An 18,890-nucleotide genomic window follows, 5' to 3' on the forward strand; every position below is an offset into this window, starting at 1 on the left:
TTGATGTGAGTAGAAATAAATTTAAAACACACAGAAAGCATATAAAAAAGTTAGGTCAAACAAAAAATATTTGTGCTATTTTTACTCTTAGAAAGAATGTAAACAGTTTCAGGGCTGCCAAAAAGTTTTTAAGAAGCTTTTTCCCGATTTTCTAAACTTATTCCATGTTTTTAAAAGTACAAACTTTTTAGTTTATTTTTAGTATAAAATTAAGTTTAAAGTAAGAAAAACTGTCTAAAATAGTAAAGCAAATTAAAAAGATACTGTAGGCGACTTTAAATGTGTTTTTTAATAAATAAAATTGTTGAAAACAAAAAACGTATTATATGATGGATCTTTTGTGTAAAGTCGAAGTTTCATTACTTTATATGTAAAAATTGTTTAAAACTTAAAGTTTTTTTTCGTAAATTCTCAAGCTCCAGATTTTTAGCCTAAATTGTCAAACTTGAAGTTTTTTCAAAATTCAAGGTTTTATGGCAACAATGATTGTTCAAATTTATATGTAAAAAATAGTTAAAATTATTTTTCCAATTACAGCAGCTGCAAGACTTAAAACTTAACATATTTTATAATTAAAACCAAAGCTGTGAATTGAACGAAACATACTTCATAAGTTTACTTTGCCACTCTTCAAAGCAAAAAATCCTGCCTGACTAAACAAAAAACTATCGTTACATTTTAGAATAAAAAAAAACAGTTTAAGTCAAAAACTGAAAAATGGCTAAACTTGCCTGACATTCGAAAGGTGTATAAACTAGCATGACTTAGTCTGAGTGTGTGACAATATTAAGTTTTTTATTTGCTTAAATTTAAACAATTTTGATTAATAATACACAGACTCAAAAAATGTATCATCCCTAAATCTAGTTTGTATTCAATAGGTATTTCCAAAAAAGATCACCTGTGTATATAAGTGTGCAATGAAATGCAAAGAAATTAACTTAAATTGCCAAAAAGTTTTGTTTGTAAAATAAAATTCATACTGAACAAAAACTAATTTAGTTATGTCATATTATTATCATTAATTGCTTTTAATGTGTCTGTACACTCTTAGTTATTGTATGTAAAACAATTATAATTGCAAATTATTCTTAAGTTCAGCTTAATCTAACTTAAATAATGTTTTAAAAGTGGTCTAAGAATGAAAATTTCTGTACATTGGTGTGCATAGGAATTAATTTAAAGTGCACAGAAAACTTATACAACATTTAAAATGTGTTAAAATATAAATAAAACAAATCATATTATGTTACTTTTAATGATTTTGTGTACACTTAAGTATAGTGATATAAAATCTTAGGTGTAAGTTACATACTAAACAAAATAAATAAATTTAAAAGAAATGACATTTTTGTTAATTATTTCGCATTACTTTTGTACACAAGGGAAAACATTTGCATTTTGTTCATTTACTAAATAGGTATTAAATAAATAACTTTAAATTACTTTTAATACTGTTTTATTCAGACTATAATTTGTTATTGTAAGAAGAAAGTTATTATAAAACTGAGAAAAAACACAGTTCGAATGCTAATCTGTCTTTTTTAAATATTTAACCCAAAGCAGTGAAGCCTTTTAATAGTTTCAAAATGTTATACATAGACTTTAAAAGAAACTAATATAATTTAAAAAAACTACAACATTTTTACAATAAAAAACTAAATTTAGAATATATTTTTGCTCAGCGGGCCACATTTACATGTTCGGGTGCCGCAAAAATTTCTTTCGCGGGCCGCATTCCATTCAAAAAAAAAATCGTGCTCGCGGGCCGCAGATTGATCCTTCAAGGGCCGCAATTGGCCCGCGGGCCGCAGTTTGCCGACCCCTGCACTACACTAATAACATTCTCAAGCTTATTTATGGTGACTTCGTATTAGTATTAACCAAGTTGATTTTTTATCCTTAAATTTTTAAAATATTTATCGAACTTAAAATGCACTTAGAACTATAGTTAACGAATATCAGTTATTTTAATACTTTAAAAGTTATAATACTTTATTGTCTAGTAAAAACCTGATAAAAGTTTTTTAGTTTAAATTTTTTTTCAAAGTCTTTTATTATTAGTTCGAGTTATATCGTAGTACTTTTTAACAAAAGTAAGTAAAATTATTTTTTTTATCAAAATTTTATTTTTAAATTTGTAATCAGCTTTGATATAACAATCTGCTAAGTATTTTTTTCAAACAATTTACAAATTATTGTGTGTAACATTAAATAATTGTAAGAATTAGATTTAAATTATTCTACATTACAAGATATTTAATTAAAGCTTTTAAAATCAAGTTACTAAGAACCTAAAAAATTTTTTTTTTTAATTCTTAAATTCAAGAACTTTTCCTGATAAGTTTTTATCTAAATAAAGTTTTTAGAATTTTTTTTAAACAAAAGTCATTTAAAAAAAAAGTGTTTAATAGTTATTATAATATCATAAACTGTTAAAAAAGTCTTAAAGTTGTTTTATCAAACAGGACTTTTAAATAAAATAAGAATAATAGGTTTTAGTTATAACTTCAAAGTAAGTGTTTTAATTTTATCTTAAATAAAATTATCTGTGAACTATTAAAAACTTTGGATAAACTATAAATTTTTTTCGAAAAAGTTTTGATAAAGGTTAGATTTTATATGTGTAAGAACTTAATAAGTTTTTTCGTTAAGTACGTTGGTGAACCATATAGATTATCAAAATTTAAATTAATTTTGCGAAACTATATTTTTAGTAAATTTAGTTTTACTTAATTATATTTTTTCGCTTATATAATGGTTAAAACAAAAAAAAACGGCTATATATCTTATTTAAATGAATTTTTTTTCAAACCATCGTTAAAAAAAATTATATATAATAAAAAATCAAACATTTTTTAGTATAAATGACATTTTTATTTTTGTGAAGAAATAATTTGAGAATATTTATAAAATTTTTAACACGAAACTTCTAAAATTCTAGTGGAATATATACGTAAAAGAATATTTAAAAACAAGTTGTAGAAAATGAAAATATAATCAATTAGTTTCATTTGTAACTTTTGGATAATTTTTCTATACTTATGCGAAATACTTTCGTGACGTAACTTTAAAAACCAGCGAACGCTCGCATACAAAACTTATTAATATAATAAAACACTTTTGTACGTTCTGTTAATTATGTGAATAACTTAAGTCCTTCAATTTTGAAGCAGCTTTTTGAAGCTGTTATTTTTGTCTTATAATTATAAACACACTTTTTAAAGTTGGTTATTTTACAACTTTTTTATAAAAAAAAAAAAATTTACTGTTTTACTATTTGTAATCGTTGAACTATAAGTTCTAAACGCTATTCCAAGGTTGGACAGTATTTTGAGAAAAGATGCTTAATAAAAGTATTGTTAGGCCAGTTTTATAAAAGTATATGGTAAACTATTTATTAAAAGTTAATAAGGTAATATTTTTTTTCAAATTTTAACAAGGCGTGTATAAAGGTTTACAGAAAAAATACTTATCAAGATGTAAAATAGTAACTAGTTTGTTATCATTATAGTTTTCTAAACTTATTGCTTATTTGAAAATACAAAAAGCTGAAATTTAAAATAATAAGCTTTTAACATGATTTTATTTGTAAAGTATAGGAAAGTGTTCATACAATTTTTTTTTGTATATCATTTTAGCATTACGTTTTAGCACAAATTTATATTGCTTTAAAACTTAATGAATAAATACAAACTGACTGAAGCTAAAACAAAAACTAAATTTAAACCTATACATATTTCAACGCATTTTAAAGCTCATAGTGACTTCAATTTTCTTCGAGTTAAAATAACAGTGTATGATAAAACAAACTTGTTTCTGAAACAGTTAAACTAATGAAAATTAAGTTAAGCATAAGTATTAGTTAATTATTAGGTATAAAGCTAAAACGATGTATTTAAGTTTAATTAAAATTAAAATATTAAAAAATCTATGTTTTTATTGGGCATAAAGTATACTTGAGCCACAAGTTGTGGTTAAATCATAGGTGATTAATTAAAAGCAAATGTTGTCTAAAGATTTATCTTGTAGATAAGTATAAAAATAATGTAAATTTTTGAGTAAACTTACATGACATAACTAAAGTCGTAAAACCATTTTGTATCTAATTTTTGTAAAAGTACGTATTTAGTCTATATTAAAGGGTTTGCTATTTATTTTTGTACGACTTAAGTCAACTTGGATTTTATATGCAAAACGAAAACCAAAACCACTTGAATCGTTAAAACAATCAAAACGACTTTAAGCGTTCAAAACATTTATTATATGTCAATTTTTACTAATCTTTTACAGTGTATGATATGTTTAGAAATAAAAATATATTAACCAACAGTCTTGTGGTAAAAAATTTAAAAGTAATAAAATTAACATTACGAATTTGTTGAAAGAATCAATTATTAGAATTTAATATAATATTTAGTGTTAAGACAATATAAAATCATAATTATTTTGTAAACTTCTTATTAATTGTATAATAATCTTAGATTGTACAATAATTTTAAATTCTTTTGATTAATTTTTTAAATTAACTTTAGTGTATATATTCTATCTCATGCAGCTAGATTTATTTTCATGTCTACTTTTTTTTTATCATTTCATATGAAATTGTTTGGAAATTTAAAATAATCTTGTGTTAGCGTGTTAGCTAAGTTAAGTATGTGAAATTAAGTAAAAAGTTGTTAAAAATTTATTTTAGAAGTAAAACGTAAATAAAAATGATATTTAATAATAATAAATAAACTTTGGACTGACATCATATTGTGGCGAAAATGAAGTCACGGAAATATTCAAAAAAATTTAAGTGTAAATATAATAAAATATATACCTTCTAAAATAGGTTTAAAATAGTTAGTTAAAAATTAAAAAAAAGAACATTTACCTCTTAAGTTAAAAAGTTTATTATTAACGTTACTATTATAATAAGTTTACTTTAACGACAAAAAAAAAAATCTTAAAAATTTTGTATAAAAGAACCGTCAAATGAACAAATGTTTCTGCTATAAGTCACAACGGAACAAAGTTGAATATCTTATCTAGGATTTGTTAAATGATATTTTAATAAATTTAAACCGATGACCAAAAAAATAACTTCATTATTAATTTCTGTTATTATATATTAAATTTTTATGATAACCACATGTTAGTGATTTAAAATATTTGTCTGTAAAATACTAAAAATTTTATCAAGTGACTTTTGCTTTGTATTTTTAAAATAAAGAATATTTCGTTATAAAAATATTATGACGTCTTTAAGAGATTTGAAGTTTTTCTTAAATTACTTATAGTTGACCACTTTTTATAATTTGCTAAAATAAAAAAGTATAATTAATGTTTTGTTTTTAGATTCTTATTTTGATACCTTACTTTGTTATATTTGTACTGAAATGCAAAAAAAAATACTTATTAAAATAAACTATACGTTTATTTATTATTTTAGAAGCTTTTAAACTGTTAAAGAAACCAAAAGAAGTTAGCCACAAAATTATTTTGTTGAAAAAATTTTTGGAATAAAATCAACACATGGAATCATAATTATATTTTATATATAAATAATTAAAGAAACAGTTGTTATTGGTCAAAATGATATGACGATATAAAAGTTTTAAAACATAATTTGCAGCAAATAAACTAAAAAAAAAAACTTTTTTAAGAGTGTTTAAAGGTTACGGTTCTACAACAACGCATTATTGATTAAATTTTTTACTTTATTCTTACGGTAATATAAAAAATCAAATTAAAAAAGAATTATATGCATGATTTTAAAAAAAATACTTTACATATCTAACCTCAATTTACGTAGAATATTTTTAAATTAAAACTACGAACTAATTTAGTTTTTTACTAGTAGATAAAGTTATAAGAAACATAATTATAATTTTCAGAATCATGTACCAAAAAGCATAAACAAAAGTATAAGAAAAAATTTTCAAGCAACGGAGTTTAGATAGAAATAATTTATAAATAAATTTTATTTGTTCTATTTAAAATTTCAACGATAACTGAAGTAAATTATATTTACCCTCTAAAATATTTAAATTAGATAACTTAAAAAGTTCTGTTTTTTGTTTGAAATCGAATTTTAGTCACAAAAAAGTGGCAATTAAGCATATGACTTAGCATATAAAACAGCTTAGTTTTAAAATAATTTAGTTTAATTCAAGCTTTTTAGTTAAGACTTTTTTCAGTATAACTAAATAAACTACGTATAGTTTCAAACTTAACGTATGTTTGTAAATAATTATAAAAAGTATCTTATTGTTTCTATTATAAGTCACAACAGAACAAAGTTGAATATCTTATCTAGGATTTGTTAAATGATATTTTAATAAATTGAAACCGATGATCAAAAAAATCTATGTCAGAAACGTTTTTCCACAGAATAGTGGATTACATTATACTATCAAATACTTTTGTGATTTTTAATTTATAATACTGTTATCTATTTTTAGTTCTTTAAACCTTTTGGAAGTTATTGTAAACATTCAAAACATTTTTTTTAGTTCTAATAAACTAAGATTGAAACAATTTTTAAAAAATGTAACTAGTAAAATAATTAGTTCTCTACATTTTAAAAACAATAGCTAAAACTGCTCATATACTAGTGGTACAAAATTAGGAAAAATAAGTGTTGAAAGTTTCTAATTTTTATCTTTTATACAAAATTGAAAAATTCAAACATACGCGGGGCAATATTGTCTCACGTTAACAAAGATCTGATAAATAAACAGATTCATAACCAAAATTATAATATATTTAGTTTACATCAAGAATATAAAAATAAAACAAAAGCACTTTATGACATGCTAACGATATTTAACTGAAACATTCAAATATAGTTATATGTAAAGTCTTGTTTAAAAAACTTTTAAATTATTTTCAAAAGAAAAGAATTTTGTTTTATTTTTTACCCTTCTTAAAATTCTTAGTATACTTTACAAAGTATGTAAATTTATTTAGGACTTTAGTTTATTAGATTGTTCAAACACTTAATATAGTAGTTAGGCTACCTCAAAAAGACTTACATAATATAATTATCAATACTTTAACTAAAATTTTTAATTTCATATTGTAACCATTAAGTGGTGGTAATGGTGTACTACCTCAAAATAAAATTAGTAAAGTTAAAATTGTTGCCTTTAAAATTTTTTTAATATCTAGGCCAATTGCTTTAGAATTTTAAATAGTGAATTTTTTTTCTAAACATTTAGTTTTTGAATATTCACAATTTACGTATATTAGTCAAATACAAAATGTTTAGGTAATAAATGTACTTAAAGTTTTAAAGAAATATTTTACCAATTACGAGCTGCATTTTATTTTATTTGAAATTAAAGAACTTTGTTTCACTGATCTACAGTTAAACACTATCTGACACATTCTGTTATATTTAATTGAAATTTTTTAGTAGATATTGAGCTATGAGCAGTAAACGGGTTTTGTTTAAAACATCATTTTATTTTATTTCACTGAAAAATCTGATTTAAATATTCTCATTTTTCAAACCATTTAGTCAATTAAAATAAAGTAAACTAAACTTAGACAAAATATGAGAATAGTTAAAAATACTAGATAAATAAATTTTAAAATATTTAGGTACAAAATAAAATATTTATTATATTGTTAAAAGAATACCAACTAAAATTTTGAATTTAATACCAAAATTATCTTACACATTAGTATGGTAAAATAAAAAAGAATCAGAAAAGATGACTCAATTAATACTTTAATTAATTTTAACTTTAAACAACATTTAATAACTAACATAAATTTAATAACATACATAAATAAAAAGTTAAAGATTAAACTTATACTAATTAATTTATTTACACTTTGAAGTAAACATTATATGGAAATATTTAATAAATTAAACACAAATTTAAATAAAATAATTGAAGTCATTTTGGTAAAGCTTACTAAATCGGTTAAATTCTAAGCCATCACATTCATTTTTGTTAATTAAATTGAATCTAAAGTTTGTAATTATATCAGAATTGTGAAAGTGTTAAACTCTAACTACTAACTTATTATTTTTTTTTTAATTTTTAGCTTTCAATTTTCTTACTACCATCTGTTTATAAAAAGTAGCGCAAATTGTCACTATGATTATGTTTGGGTTTCTATAAAACTAAATTTGTATTTAATTAAATTAGAATAGTAGTTAGCTTTTAATTGAAGTTTTTTATGTTTTAATTATTTTAGATATTATTAGCTAAGCATCAGGCCAAAATTCAATATATCATAAGCTTTAAATAAAAGGACTTATAAAGTATTTTTTGTTTATGTTTCCTAAAATGTCTTTGTCTTTTAATAGTTTAGAAGGTTAAAATGCAGCAAAAACTTAGTTATTTTTATCCACTCTTAATAAGTTTGGTTCAATAGTATGTCTCAGTTACTTCATTATTAATTTCTGTTATTATATATTAAATTTTTTTTGATAACCACATGTTAGTGATTTAAAATATTTGTCTGTAAAATACTAAAAATTTTATCAAGTGACTTTTAAATTGTATTTTTAAAATAAAGAATATCTCGTTATAAAAATATTATGACGTCTTTAAGAGATTTGAAGTTTTTTTTAAATTACTTATAATTGACCACTTTTTATAATTTGTTAAACTAAAAAAGTATAATTAATGTTTTGTTTTTAGATTCTTATTTTGATACCTTACTTCGTTGTATTTGTACTGAAATGCAAAAAAAAATACTTATTAAAATAAACTATACGTTTATTTATTATTTTAGAAGCTTTTAAACTGTTAAAGAAACCAAAAGAAGTTAGCCACAAAATTATTTTGTTGAAAAAATTTTTGGAATAAAATCAACACATGGAATCATAATTATATTTTATATATAAATAATTAAAGAAACAGTTGTTATTGGTCAAAATGATATGACGATATAAAAGTTTTAAAACATAATTTGCAGCAAATAAACTAAAAAAAAAACTTTTTTAAGAGTATTTAAAGATTACGGTTCTACAACAACGCATTATTGATTATTTTTTTACTTCATTCTTACGGTAAAATAAAAAATCAAATTAAAGAAGAATTATATGCATGATTTTAAAAAAATACTTTACATATCTAACCTCAATTTACGTAGAATATTTTTAAATTAAAACTACGAACTAATTTAGTTTTTTACTAGTAGATAAAGTTATAAGAAACATAATTATAATTTTCAGAATCATGTACTAAAAAGCATAAACAAAAGTATAAGAAAAAATTTTCAAGCAACGGAGTTTAGATAGAAATAATTTATAAATAAATTTTATTTGTTCTATTTAAAATTTCAACGATAACTGAAGTAAATTATATTTACCCTCTAAAATATTTAAATTAGATAACTTAAAAAGTTCTGTTTTTTGTTTGAAATCGAATTTAAGTCACAAAAATGTGGCAATTAAGCATATGACTTAGAATATAAAACAGCTTAGTTTTAAAATAATTTAGTCTAATTCAAGCTTTTTAGTTAAAACTTTTTTCAGTGTAACTAAATAAACTACGTATAGTTTTAAATTTAACGTATGTTTGTAAATAATTAAAAAAGTGACTAATTTAAACTTATTTTTTCTTAAAAAAAACTTAAAAATTACGGTTATTTAGTTTTTAGTTACAATGTTTTGATTAAAGAACTATGAGAAAAAACGTGAGTAAATTATATTGGTTTTATTAACAAACATCATAAACAATATTATTAAAAATACTGTCATATTTGTGGACTAGAAACTTTAATGAGTATATTAACTAAAACCTTTAAATTATTACAATATTTAAATTATACAAAACTAATTAATAAATTTGTCGGTATAACTATGTAAAGTCACTAAGATTCTATTAAACATACTGTTTGTATAAAAGATTTATAAAATACGAAGCTTATTTCATTTTTTTTTTATTTGCGTTTTTCACCATAAATTTATAATATGTATATAATCGTTTTGAAGTTTATTACAAACTTTATATAAAATATTAAATAAAAATGGTTTAATTTGCTTAAACTATAGTTTCGCTTACTTTACACATTAACTATCAGTCAAAACATTTCCATCATATTTGGTTCAAATTAGTTTTAATATTAGATTACAGGTTAAATAAGAACAGGTTATAAAATCACAGTAATCTATCTATATGTCAATTAAATTATAGTTTTATAATGAAAATGGATTTAGAAAAATGGTTTACCTAGTATGATAGTTTAGAAAGACATCTAAGCAAACAACTTATTTAAGACAAAAAAAAAACAGAAATACTTTTAAACAGTGATGATTACGAATGTATTTAAGTATCTATAAAAAAAGATTTTCCTAAGTTTTTTGACCTAAAAATAAAATTAATTAGTTTAAATGAAACTGTGAGGACAAAGTGTTTTTAAACTTTATGTTAGTAATTACTAGCCAAACTTCATGGCTTTAAACTACGATGAAACTATATTGCTATTATCTTGCAGCTTAGCCAATTTAAGTTGTAAGTTTACATTAAGAACTTGTGATAAAGATATTAAAACTTAAGGTATTAGATTTTGTTTTTTAGGTTCTGTAAATAAACTTTAGAAACCTAATAATACATTTTTAACTCATTTTAAATTCAAAACAAACTCAATTTAAAAGTTTAAGTGCAGTTCATAAAAAAACATTTATGAAGATTTATTCTTATAAACACATTAAAAAATTTAATAATAACAGTTTTTTGTAGCATACTAAGACTTATTGAAGAATGGCAAACAAAAGTTGATTTAAACTTGCATATAATTAACTATGTTCAGCTTTTCTTTGAGATGAGCGTTAAACTAAATATATTAGAACTTATTTAATTTTAAAGAATTCTACTTTGTTTTATCATTTGCGAAATATAATTAAAAATATACTACTTATATTAGGGACGTCATATTATTTTTTTAATAATCTTTAAGTTTAACTTTTGTGGGTTTTCTGTATTTTAAGGTAAAAAAGTGTCGCTGAACTTCAATTAATTCAAATTTACTTCCGTTATTGCGCTTATATTTTATTGTAGCATTAAAGTTAAAACTAAAATTAAAATAAATTACTAAGTTTTATTTAACTACATAACAAAAAGTGTTTTAATAAAAAGTGAAGTTCAATCTTCAATAAAACTATTAGTACTTTTTTTCATGATATAAAAAGTAATAGTTATTGTATTAAACAATATCACAACTAACATTTAGATATTTTTCTTACTCGTCAACTTTCGATTAGAAATTTAACTGAATTTGTTTCAAGTTAAAGAAATGTAGTATGTTTATAAATATCTAAAACAAAGAGTATCTAAGACAGAGAAATCTGATATTTGTATTTCATATAACTATAAATAACTTTATGATTTATAGTAGTGACATCATATTGTTTTATCTAACGAATCTCAATTAATATTTAGGAAACAGTACAAACCTATTTCCTTCAAAAGTACTGCTTTTAGGTAAAAAGTATTTTGAGCTACAATATGGCTATATGACAATCTACTAAAAATCTTAAAATACTTTAACTTTTTTCAAAGTGGGTTTCCTTTGCAATGTTTACTTATTTTGTATAGTCTTTTGTTCAATACTTTATTTAAAACTCTAAACCGTTTGTTTAAGCAAAGTTTTCAAAAACATATCTTATTGCACCATATTTACGCCTAAAATAACGGAAAAATATCATTAACTTAAAAACTATTTTAAACTATTCATTGAAGCCTAAGTTTTTTAGGTATATCTTGCACAGCTCATTATTTTAATTGTAGTTAATAATTTTGATTAATCATGAAGAATATGTTTTAAAAACTAAGTTAGTAATAATTAGTAAAATTTACTTCATTGCTTATCAATACTCTAACTCATCAGTCTAACTTATTAAGCTATGCATGGTACACTATTATACCATTAATTAATATTAATAAACAGACGCTCAAAACAGTCGTTCTTGGACCTGATGCATAAGTACTTTATTCGCACACCACGTATACATTTTAAGGTCAGAATAAGAAATAATTTCAAAAATACATACTTACATATGAAGCTTAAGATTGCAAAACTTTAGTTTGATTAAAAAGTATTATTAATCTAGATAATATTTAATCGTACACTAAGAAGTCATTTAGTATAGCTATAACTTAAACGCAATAAAGTTATTTTTTCTGTCTTACAGTAGATTTATTCATTATTTAACTACTAACATTTTCAATTATAAAACAATAATGTTTTATGTAACAAACACTATTATAACTTTAATGAAAGGCATTCAATGTTTTTGAATTTAAAAAGATTATATTCAAATTAAAACGGGTTGTTATGCAATAGTTTGAAGTAGTCTTAATAGGTGCTTAGCTAATCTTTACTTTAAAACTATAAAATTACAAATAGCTATATTCATATTTTTGTATTATTTTAAGACTGCAAAATTTTACTTTTTACAATTTGTGGTGGTTTTTATTCTTTATCGTTTTGGCTACAAACATTAAAGTATATTTAAAACATTATATCTATGTTTAAACTTAATATAAATTAAAAAAATAAATAATTAAGGTAGAAACAATAAGTAAAAATTTCATATTAAAACTATTATTTTTAAACAAAAATAAGAAAAATAGGGCTTTGCTGTGCTGCTATGTAAATTTTTATATATAGGTAAGTAAATTTGTATTTTTAACATTAAAATATAAGAAATTTTAGTATGTTGTCTTGTAAATTAAAAGTTAAATTTTATCAAAACAAAACAATTTACAAAAAAAAAACAGTAACATTTATTTTAATTCGACTCTTTACGACGTATCAATTTTTAATTAAATATTACAAATTTTTTTACTTAATTGAGGTTCATACTATACTAATATTTAATACTTTAACTACTTTAAGCCTGTGAAGTGCAGATAAAATACTAAAAAACTTTGAAAATCTATAATTTAAAACTAAAAAAATAAGTATTTATAAGTTATATAATTGAAATATTATTTTTATGTAATGACTATTTGCATTATTCATTGTTTAAAGTTGAGCTCAGGGAATATTTTGAGTTAATACAGTTGAATGCACAAGCAAATAAGAATCATCTGACGTGTATCAAACTAAATGCTGAAACAGTTAAACAACTAAACATCAAAAACATGATGAGTCAGTTTCATGTAAGCAGTTAGTTAGTTTTATGTGCAGCTGGAAGCAACAACACATTTTGAACTGAGTTTTGAATGTTTATTGTTAGTATTGTTTTAAAGTTAATATTTTAACTTATGTTTAATTGTTTGTATATTTAAGCCAGGTTTATATTTTAATAGTTTGTTAAAACCTTTTAAAGTTTATTGTTTACTCTAATCTTTAGTTTATTGTTTTAAGTCTTTTGATAGATTTAACTAGCTTCCAGTTTTTAAAGTGTTATAATAGTAATTCATAGTTTTGTATATGCTTGTATTTCTTGTTGTAATTTATATAAAACATTTATCACTGTCGTGTCTGATTATAGAAAGTAGTGTCAATTAGAATTTAGTATTTGTTAGATAGTAATTAAATAAGGCAGGGTTTAATTATGATGGGTAGTAATAATAATTTAAGCGTACCAACATCCGAAGCTCACATTTACACTAAAATCGGTATTAAAACATAAAATTTTAACAGTATTACAAATGATTTCAAGAAAATAATATACGTAGTAGAAGTGTTTTAGTCTTAATAAAAATTAGTCTTAATAAAAATAGTTATACTGTTTAGATAGTATACAAGTTAAAAATAAAATGTAATTTTGCAGTAAAAAGAATTAGCAAGTTATGTGACCCAATATCTTAATAACATATAGTTTGTTAATTTCATTAAACAAAAAGAAAGTGTATGCATACATAAATAATTAATTAAAACTGAATTTAGTATTTTACAAAAAGGTACTTAAACTTTTACTTTTAGTTTATTTTTAAAACAAAAAATAAATTTAAAAAATGTTTTATATGCTTCTATAAACCTTTCTAAACCTTTAAACAAAAATATGTAAAGTTTTAAAATTATAAATACAGCAAACTAATTTTAACCAAGGTATTATTAAACAAAAATAATTAAAAATCATTCAAATTTACTTACTACATGGTTTTCAAAATTTATATATTTTTAAACCTGTTAAATGTTTAAAAATTAGTTCAAATTTTGTTTTTAAATTACATTCATCTCTGACTAAAACATATGGAACTGATAATCTAGTATACGGTAAGGTGACCATAGCATAAACAAAAACTTTTGTTTTTAGCTAAAATAAAAACTAATGTTATTATAGTATACAGTTGAGTTTTAATCGATAATTTTGTAGAAAATAGTCTTAACTTAGCCACATAACTATTTTAAGTATTTATGTCTAAAAAATAGATTTATACTTTCATCTTTGTCTTTATTAATTATTAAAAACAAAAAAAACAATTAAAACTTTGAGTATAAAGTCCTCTTTTGTTTTTACAATATAGTGCAATACGATTGCATATCTAGATAACAGTAATAATCTTTAAATTAATGTTAGCAGTGTGTAAACTTTTATTTTAAGCGGTGAAATTCTTATGCTGTTTAAATTTAAGTTTGAAGAATAACATTTTACAGTTGAAGTTCCAAACGCTTAATTGCTTTTTGTATTAAAAACTGTTTCCAAAGTTAACAGAGCAAATGTTTGTCATTTATATAACTAATTTGGCTGTGTCTCAAACAAAACTTTGTGCTAATACTAGAATTGTGCTGAGATTACAACAAGTTTTCTAGTAAGATTGTTAGAAGTCACAAGAATGTGGTAAAAATAGCGCTATAGTCCTTAAGTCTGTGCATCTACATCTGGTTTGTTTTTTATTGTAAATATTAATACAACGTTTACTGGTAATATAACTTGACTTCATTACGATAAACTAAACACATTTTAAACAACTTTCAGATCAATCACTATCGTGTTCAGCATAATTTAAAGAAAATGACTAACATTTGCTCTGTTAACTGGCAAAACAATTTTTAGTACTAATAGCAATTAAGCGTTTGGATCTTAAACTGTAAAATATTATTTTTTAAACTTTATTTCAAACAACATAAGAATTTTAACACTTAAAATTAAAACTTATTTATTGCCTACATTATTTTTAGATTACTAATATTTTCAGTAAGCAGAATACAAAATAATATTGGTCAAAATAAATGAAATTAAAAACAATGATAGCAGTGCTTCAAAAGTTAAAAATTCTACTTTTTAGATTTATTCTATTAGATTAAGTAAAATTAATTTTACTTCAGTTACAGAACTTATATTATACATGTAACTAAATTGAAAAAGTATAAATATTTTATTTATATACCTATAAAAGTGAAATAACAAATAATTTTATTTATACTATTTTTTGAAATTTACAAAATTGTACAACAACTTGATAAGTTAACCAGCAAAGCTTATATTTGTATAGTTAGTCTAAGTAGTTTAAAAATAATAATAAAAAAATTTAAAGACTCTAATAAATTTCTATTAAAAATTAACTTTATTTAAAATATAGAAACAAACAGATAAAGTTATCCAAAGTAAGAATTAAGGATGTATTTTGTTTTTTCAAATATTTTACTTTTGAAGTTTGCAAGAAATAGTCAAAAATTCATCAACTCGAACTCAGTCAATATAAATCACAAATCGTCTAACAAGATAATATAAAAGATATAACTTGTATTTACTTTTATACAGTTCACCTTTTACTTGTTATAAATTTTTAGTCATATGAAATAAGAGCTTCAGTCATTGTTTATGAATTCTCAAATAAATATTCCTGTTTGAACTATCTGTTAATCATCCGCAAACATCACATCCAAGTGGTCTATCTCCAGTGTGTATTCTTATATGTTCGTTTAAACTTAATTTTCAACAAAAATTCATGTTACAAACTTCACATTTATGAGGCTTTTCTTTAGTGTGAGTTACTATGTGTCGTTTTAAATGATAATTAAAAGCAAACTTCTTGTGACAAACATCACACTGTAACTCTTTTCTACCACTATGTTTCAACAGATGTGTTTTTAAACTATATTTATGAGTATAACGTTTCCGGCACTGTTTGCATTTAAATGGTTTACTATCAGTGTGAACTATTGCATGTTTTTGTCTTCTAGCAGAACATCTTTTGCAAACATCACATTGATAAATCTTTAAACCGGAATGAGTTAGTTGATGTGTTTTCAAATTACTTTTTTGTGTAAAACTTTTATCACATGAATCACAACTGTAAGATTTTTCACCTGAATGAACTCTTTTTTGAACAACTAATGTTGATTTCTATTTAAAACTTATCCCACAAGTTGCACAAACATGCTTTTTATCATCAACTGACATTTTGTGATGCTGAATTATTCTAAATAAATTATCTTTGTAGTTTATTATTTGCATGAAGTACTATGTATGTTGGAAAATATAAATTTAAAATTGTATTTTTTTTTGCAAAAGTATTATCAATATTAGTATTGGTAAAAAAATAAGTAAGGATATTGGTGCAGCTACAAATAAGTAGTGATGTACAGGACCCGGGTCCGGACATTTTTTTCAAATTAGAATCCGGCCGGAACCGGATCCAGACTTTTTTATCAAATTAGATCCGGCCGGAACCGGATTCGGACTTTTTTTTTCAAACTAGAATCCGGCCGGATCCGGATATCAGACAAAAATGGCAATATCTGGCCGGACCCGCACCCGGATAGTGAGTTCGGTACATCACTAATATAAACTAGCCTGAGTTGGAATGAGGTTTTTAAAAACTGAGAACTTTAATCTAATAATAAGTCGAACAGATAGCCACAAGGTTTACAAATTTAGTTGTTATTTACAATTAAAAATCTGAAATCAAGTTCTTAAACAAAATACACTAGAAAATTACAAAACATTGAAAACTGTATCGGCTCAAACTCATTCAAAATCTAAAAGAAAACTAGCCTGAGTTTTTATAAAAAACTTAACTAGCCTGAGGCAGGCCAAGATTTTCTAAAATTCCGGAAAATTTTCAAATTAGCAGGGTTGCCACTGTTTAAGTCAATAAAACTAGCTAGAGTGAGTATAAACAAGCCTGAGTCAGAATGAGGTTTTTAAAAACTGAAAAAATTACTTTAATCTATTATACTGTAGAACAGCTAGCAAAGGTTGACAATTTGGTAGTAAAGTTGTAGACTGATTGTGGTACACTTAACTTATTAGTACTACCCATCAAAATTAGATCCTACCTTATTTAATTAATATCTAACAAATACTAAATTCTAACTGAGACTACTTTCTATAATCAGACACGACAGTTTTGAGTTAAGAATCTTTTACATAAAACACAATAAGAAATACTACTATAAACAAAATTATTAATTACTTTGGTAACACTTTAAAAACTGGAAGCTGTTTATATCTATATCTAAAGACTTAAAACAATAAACTAAAAATTAAATAAAACTTTTAGTAAATAAGAAACTGTAAAGTTTTTATAAACTATTAAAATAATAAACCTTGCTTAGATATTTAAACAATTAAACACCAGTTGAAATATTCACTTTTAAAACAAAACACTACTTACAATAAGCATTCACAAAAAAGTTCAAGATATTTTGTTGCTTCAAGCTGCACACCAAACTAACTAACTGCTTACATATAAACTGCCTGTCATGTTCTGATGTTTTGTTGCATCAGTATTTAGTTTGAAACATTTCGTCATATGATTCTTATTGGCTCGTACATTTAACCGTATTATCTCTAAAAATTCTCTGAGCTCAACTTTTAACAATAAATAATGCAAGTATTCATTCCAAAGTTTTCAATTTTACAACATATGTAAAGAGTTGTATTTCTGAAATATTTATTTCATATTTTAAATGTAACCAAATGTAAATTAGTCACGTCTACAAAATGAGTCAATCACGTTAGGTGTTTAATTTCAACTGACGAAAATGACTCTTATTAATTTACTCAGGGTTTGTTTTTGAAAAAATACTTTTCAGTATGCTCTTTTTAACTAACAAGATCCGGGTTCGGACTTTTTTTTCAAATTAGAATCCGGCCGGAACCGGATCCGGACTTTTTTTTCAAACTAGAATCCGGCCGGATCTGGATATCAGACAAAAATGGCAATATCTGGCCGGACCCGGACCCGGATAGTGAGTCCGGTGCATCACTACAAATAAGTAAGTTATACTCAAGTTATTGCATTTAATAATTTTTACAATATTTAGGTCAATTGCTTTTATCTACTTAATTTGTAAGTTATTTTGTTTTTATCATTTTTTGTAAACATTAAATATCGAATATTCACAATTTACTTATATAAGTCAAATATAAAAACATCTATATAAAAGAAATACTTTCAATTTTGAAGAAGTTTTTCATTAATTATAAGCTGCCCGAATTTCTTTATAATTAAAGAACTTGTTTAATTGATCAAAAGTAAAAAAAAGTGTTTTACATTCTTTTATATTTTATTAATATTTTTTATTAGATATTGAGCTATAGATAGTAAAGAGGTATTTTTAAAACAATGTTTCATTTTCACTTAAAAAACTAATTGAAATAAATTTGTTTTTGAAAAGGTTTTAGTCCACAAAAACAAAAAAAAAATAAAAAAATAAAAATACTTTAACATACTAGTTCAATAAGTTTAATACATTGATTCGAAAACCTTAAATAAATTACATAAAACCCCTTCAACATAATATAGTCTTGAGTATTTTGGCTAAAATTAATATGATACAAATAATATGATAGTAATATGATACAAAAATTAACATATATGATAAAAATTATCTGAAAATACTACTATTTAGTTAGTATAATATAAAACTTAATTCAACTAAACTATAAGTGCTTGTTGTTTTATGACTTTCATAACTCTATAGAGCAAGTATACTAAAGAACAATGACAAAAATAAATATTAAGTGGATTTAG

Source organism: Thalia democratica, chromosome 3, assembly GCF_965202585.1.
Source record: "Thalia democratica chromosome 3, ktThaDemo2.hap1.1, whole genome shotgun sequence".
Classification (NCBI taxonomy): domain Eukaryota; kingdom Metazoa; phylum Chordata; class Thaliacea; order Salpida; family Salpidae; genus Thalia; species Thalia democratica.